The sequence below is a fragment of the Rhinatrema bivittatum genome, chromosome 3, assembly GCF_901001135.1.
Source record: "Rhinatrema bivittatum chromosome 3, aRhiBiv1.1, whole genome shotgun sequence".
Lineage (NCBI taxonomy): Eukaryota > Metazoa > Chordata > Amphibia > Gymnophiona > Rhinatrematidae > Rhinatrema > Rhinatrema bivittatum.
Window position 1 is genome coordinate 427,035,921 of NC_042617.1, and position 6,135 is coordinate 427,042,055.

Consider the following 6,135-nt stretch of genomic DNA (forward strand, 5'->3'; position numbering starts at 1 on the left):
GAGAAAATAACAGTTTTTATCTACTCATTCATACTGTCAATCTTTTTAAATTGTTTCTGCTGCTTTTATATCATGTGCTTTCCTTGAGATTACTATTTGGGAATCCTGTGGTATGCCTTTAGTGATTCCTCCTTAAATTATTCTTGCGTATGCAGCTTTTCTTTGACTGTTTCCTCCTTAACTATTGTCAGCTAGCACTGCATAAATTTTATGCTCAGGGAGGTTTCTTTAAAACACAATGTCTTTAGCTTTTCGTTTCTTTTTGAAAGCACTTATCATGTGCATCACATACAATACTCTCAATAACATACTCTATTATACTATAATAAGCCACTCTAAACTTCGCACAGCAGCTATTATATTAAACTTATTCTGTCCTAACAATGTCCCTTATCTTTACTGGAAGCACTATTTAAATAGCCTCATACACATCACACATTCATTCTCTAACACTATATTGACTGTTCTTTCTCTTTTTAGAATTTTGGTCATTTTTTTTCCGGCCTGTGTACAGAGCACTGTGACAGCAGGTCTGCTCATTTCAGCATCAGGTCTCTGTCTGCTGCATTCCTTAACTGTCTCTAACTTATATGGGGGTGCAGTATTCCTGCTCTTGCTGATGTCATCCTGGGAAATAGTATCTGGAGCTACCTGACAGATGGGTTAAATGATTGCTCTTGTGTTCCTTCCATGCCTGCTTGATCTATATTTTGGCTGGAGGTATTTCTTTGCTAACGTTTTTGCTTTGTGCTGGGTCCCTGCACTGCGACTGGGGCTTCTAAAAATGTGCCAGCCCCGTTACTGGTTGTCAGGGAAGCCATTTTTAAGGTGCCATGGTTACGGCTTTGATCCTTGATGCAGTTGTCATGGAGGTGCTACTTCCACAGTGAAGCTTTGGGTTGTGCTAATCCAATTAGGGGTGTTCAGAAGGTACCAACATGAAAAAAACCTGAATTATTTATTGTAAGACTGTTCTAAAAATGCTCTCATTTGCTTTAAAAATATTCAGCCTCTGTCAGCATTTGTTCTCTGCTACTCTCAGCTCCATCAGTGACGCCATGTATTTCTTTTAAAGTTATCACTTCTGCAGCCTGACCAGTATTTGGGCAGGGGGTTCTCAGGTAAGTTGTATTTTATTTTTAATTTTTGGGTATCCCTTTACATATGTGGGAGAGAGAAAGACTACTCTCTCTTTGGAATCCAACTCCAACTTACAGCTCAACAGTGACTGGAAAACTCTAAGGGATCTGTTGAAGCCCTCCTGAGACCATCAGCTGCTGTGTGTGAGCCTGACCCATGCTGGCTTACTGTCTTTCTAAGCTCTTCTTCCAGTGCTGCTGCATCCTATGGAAACCCTGCTGTGATTGACCCCACCTCTTTTTTATGTCATTAAGCAGCCAGATCTAAATTTCAGGGACCAAAGCCGATTCCTCAGCCCTTCTGACACTTTCAGCAGCTGTGTGCGAACCTGTCTTGGGCTGGCTTACTGTCTGCCTAAGCTCGCCTTCAAATTCTGCTGCCTCCTCCAGAATGTCTGCTGTGATTGCCCCCCATCTCCTTTTGACATCATCGGCATCCAGCTTTACGTTTCAGGGGCCAATGCAAAAGGCATCGCGTTCCAAGGCATGTGCGTACTCTGTCATATGCAGAAGGGAATGAGACAAAGGATCTCCATTGTGCACTCCTTAATGCGTACTGAGTGTAGGTACAAGCACTAGTTCCAGTAACAGTTTTTTCACTACTTCTATTTTGGACTTCAACCTTGTAAGTAAAGAGCATGACTGTTAATTCTTTTTATGACCCTTTGCTGGCCACTACCAACGTGATTATAGGCAGGGGTTGCTATGATGGGATATGCCAGCAGTTGAACAGATGTTCTGCTTGCCCAGCTCCCTGTCTTATTACCTTGCCTCATCATTGCTTCATTCCGTTGCTTTCCACCTGTGCTTTCTTTCACTCACTTTATTTTTGATTAATGTATAAACCATTAGAAAGTCCATATGATTGTAGATTTATTATCTTTTGAACAACCAGACATACTTTGTTTCTCAGAGTCACGGCTTCTTGATTTTGACACCGTTAGTTTGCAACAATTTTCTTTTCCCATCCATGTAAATAAAGACGTACTTGTTGTACTCAAATTTGTTTTTGTGTTATAATTTTTTTCTGTTAATGCTGCTGATCATTTAGAACTGCTATAACTTGTTAATTCTGTTTGGGGAATATGTTTGGTATACACACCACCCAGTTTTCTCTCTTCCCATTTGTTTTTGTTCTTTTTGAAACTCTTCTGCTGTTCAGGTCACTCTGTGCAACATTATTGTTTTAGATGATTTTAATTTTCATGTAAATCAAATGCTATTCTCTACCACATCTGCTGAGTTCCTGGACACTATGTTCTCTCTAGCTTGGGGACAAATGATTAAGCTTCTGACCCACTGTCATGGTCATATTCTTGATTTAATTTTTCTGAATCCTGATTGTTTTTCTACAGAGACCTGGGAAGCTGCATTCTATGAGTCCCTTGGTCAAACTATTTTCTTATTAATATTAAGCTGCCTATTCCATCTTTTGTCTTCTTTATTGCCTCTCATTGCTGTTCCATCCAAAGCAGGGTCATGTGGATATTGATTTACTCTGATTCCAATGGCTACACAGATTGAGTTTTGATGTAGCCATTAAGCCAGAGATTGAGACAAACATTGAGTCTATTGCAATTGTCTGGCATGATTCATTGACAGAAGCCCTAGATAATATGACACTTATTAAAGACTGAGGGATTACTTGATTGAATATTGTGCCATGGTTTACACCTAAGATCAAGACTGCAACTGTCAACTACGTCATGCTGAGTGATGGTGGCACAAATCAGATTCCTACAGATAGAGCACTCTGTTTTCCATCTGGATGAGTATAGATTAGTTATTGAAAAGTCTAAGAAACAATATTTCTCTCCCCAAAATTCACTCTACTTTAATTCTGCCTAATATGTTTGTGACAACATGAGCGGTCTTTGAGACAGCCAACATAAGAACATAAGAAATTGCCATACTGGGTCAGACCAAGAGTCCATCAAGTCCAGCATCCTGTTTCCAACAGTGGCCAATCCAGGCTATAAGTACCTGGCAAGTACCCAAAAACTAAGTATATCCCATGCTACTGATGCTAGTAATAGCAGTGGTTATTTTTTAAGTCAACTTGATTAAATAGCAGGTAATGGACTTCTCCTCCAAGAACTTATCCAAACCTTTTTTAAACCAAGCTACACTAACTGCACTAACCATATTCCTGGCAACAAATTCCAGAGTTTAATTGTGAGTTGAGTGAAAAAGAAGTTTTTCTGATTAGTTTTAAATGTGCTACATGCTAACTTAATGGAGTGCCCCCTAATCCTTCTATTATCCGAAAGAGTAAATAACTGATTCACATTTACCCGTTCTAGACCTCTCATTATTTTAAAGACCTATATCATAGCCCCCCTCAGTCATCTCTTCTCCAAGCTGAACAGCCCTAACCTCTTTCATCTTTCCTCATAGGGAAGCTATACCATCCCCTTTATCATTTTGGTCACCCTTCTCTGAACTTTCTCCATCGCAACTATATCTTTTATTGAAATGTACTGACCAGCATTGTACACAGTATTCAAGGTGTGGTCTCACCATGGAGCGATACAGAAGCATTATGATATTTTCTGTTTTATTCACCATTCCCTTTCTAATAATTCCCAACATTCTGTTTGCTTTTTTGACTGCCGCAGTACACTGAACCAACAATTTCAATGTGTTGTCAACTATGATGCCCAGATCTTTTTCTTGGGTGGTAGCACCTAATATGGAACCTAACATTGTGTAACTACAGCATTGGTTATTTTTCCCTATATGCATCACCTTGCACTTATCCACATTAAATTTCATCTGCCATTTCAATGCCCAATTTTCCAGTCTCACAAGGTCTTCCTGCAATTTATCACAATCTGCTTGTGATTTAACTACTCTGAACAATTTTGTATCATCTGCAAACTTGATTACCTCACTCGTAATATTTCTTTCCAGATCATTTATAAATATATTGAAAAGTAAGGGTCCCAATACAGATCCCTGAGGCACTCCACTGCCCACTCCGTTCCACTGAGAAAATTGTCCATTTAATCCTACTCTCTGTTTCCTGTCTTTTAGCCAGTTTTTAATCCACGAAAGGACATCGGCACCTATCCCATGACTTTTTCCTTTTCCTAGAAGCCTCTCATGAGGAACTTTGTCAAACGCCTTCTGAAAATCCAAGTACACCACATCTACTGGTTCACCTTTATCCACATGTTTATTAACTCCTTCAAAAAAGTGAAGCAGATTTGTGAGGCAAGACTTGCCTTGGGTAAAGCCATGCTGACTTTGTTCCATTAAATCATGTCTTTCTATATGTTCTGTGATTTTAATATTTAGAACACTTTCCACTATTTTTCCTGGCACTGACGTCAGGCTAACCGGTCTGTAGTTTCCCGGATCACCCCTGGAGCCCTTTTTAAATTTTGGGGTTACATTAGCTATCCTCCAGTCTTCAGGTACAATGGATGATTTTAATGATAGGTTACAAATTTTTACTAATAGGTCTGAAATTTCATTTTTTAGTTCCTTCAGAACTCTGGTGTGTATACCATCTGGTCCAGGTGATTTACTACTCTTCAGTTTGTCAATCAAGCCTACCACATCTTCTAAGTTCACAGTGATTTGGTTCAGTCCATCTGAATCATTATTTCCCCAAGGAAATCTTCTCCAGTATGGGTACCTCCCCAACATCCTCTTCAGTAAACACTGAAGCAAAGAAATCATTTAATCTTTCCGTGATGGCCTTATCTTCTCTAAGTGCCCCTTAACCCCTCGATCATCTAACAGTCCAACTGACTCCCTCACAGGCTTTCTGCTTCAGATATATTTTAAAAAGATTTTACTGTGAGTTTTTGTCTCTATGGCCAACTTCTTTTCAAATTCTCTCTTAGCCTATCTTATCAATGTCTTACATTTAACCTGCCAACACTTATGCATTATTTATTTTCTTCTGTTGGATCCTTCTTCCAATTTTTTAATGAAGGACTTTTGGCTAAAATAGCTTCTTTCACCTCCCCTTTTAACCATGCCGGTAATCGTTTTGCCTTTTTTCCACCTTTTTTAATGTGTGGAATATATCTGGACTGTGCTTCTAGGATGGTATTTTTTAACAATGACCATGCCTCTTGCACACTTTTTACCTTTGTAGCTGCTCCTTTCAGTTTTTTTCTAACAATTTTTCTCATTTTATCAAAGTTTCCCTTTTGAAAGTTTAGCATGAGAGCTGTGGATTTGCTTACTGTCCACCTTCCAGTCATTAATTCAAATTTGATCATATTATGATCTCTATTGCCAAGTAGCCCCACTACCATTGCCTCTCTCACCAAATCCTGTGCTCCACTGAGAATTAGATCTAAAATTGTTCCCAGTCAATATTGCGGTAATTGAAATATCCCATTATTACCGCACTACCAATTTGGTTAGCTTCCCTAATTTCTCTTAGCATTTCATTGTCAGCCTCATCATCTTGACCAGGTGGACGGTAGTATACTCCTATCACTATAGTCTTCCTGACACACAAGGGATTTCTACCCATAAAGATTCAATTGTGCATTCTGGTCACTGCATCTCAAATATAGTTGCGATGGAGAAGTTATAGAGAAGGGCAACCAAAATGATAAAGGGGATGGAACATCTCCCCTATGAGGAAAGACTAAAGAACATAAGAACATAAGAACATAAGAAATTGCCATGCTGGGTCAGACCAAGGGTCCATCAAGCCCAGCATCCTGTTTCCAACAGAGGCCAAACCAGGGCACAAGAACCTGGCAATTACCCAAACACTAAGAAGATCAAGTCCATCCAGTCTGCCTAGCAAGCTTCCCATGTTAGTATTTGCCGTGCTGTGCAGGTTACCCTCATGTATCAATCAGTGATGCTTGTTGTGCTTTGCTTATGAACTTGGACGTAGAAGCTGTGCTGTAGTTCTTTTTCCTTAATGTCTGCGAATCAGTACCCCAGACTATAAAAAAGACATGGCTCTTGTTGGTTGTCTTTGAATCCAAATTTCTCTTCCTTCCACCCCCTCACCCTC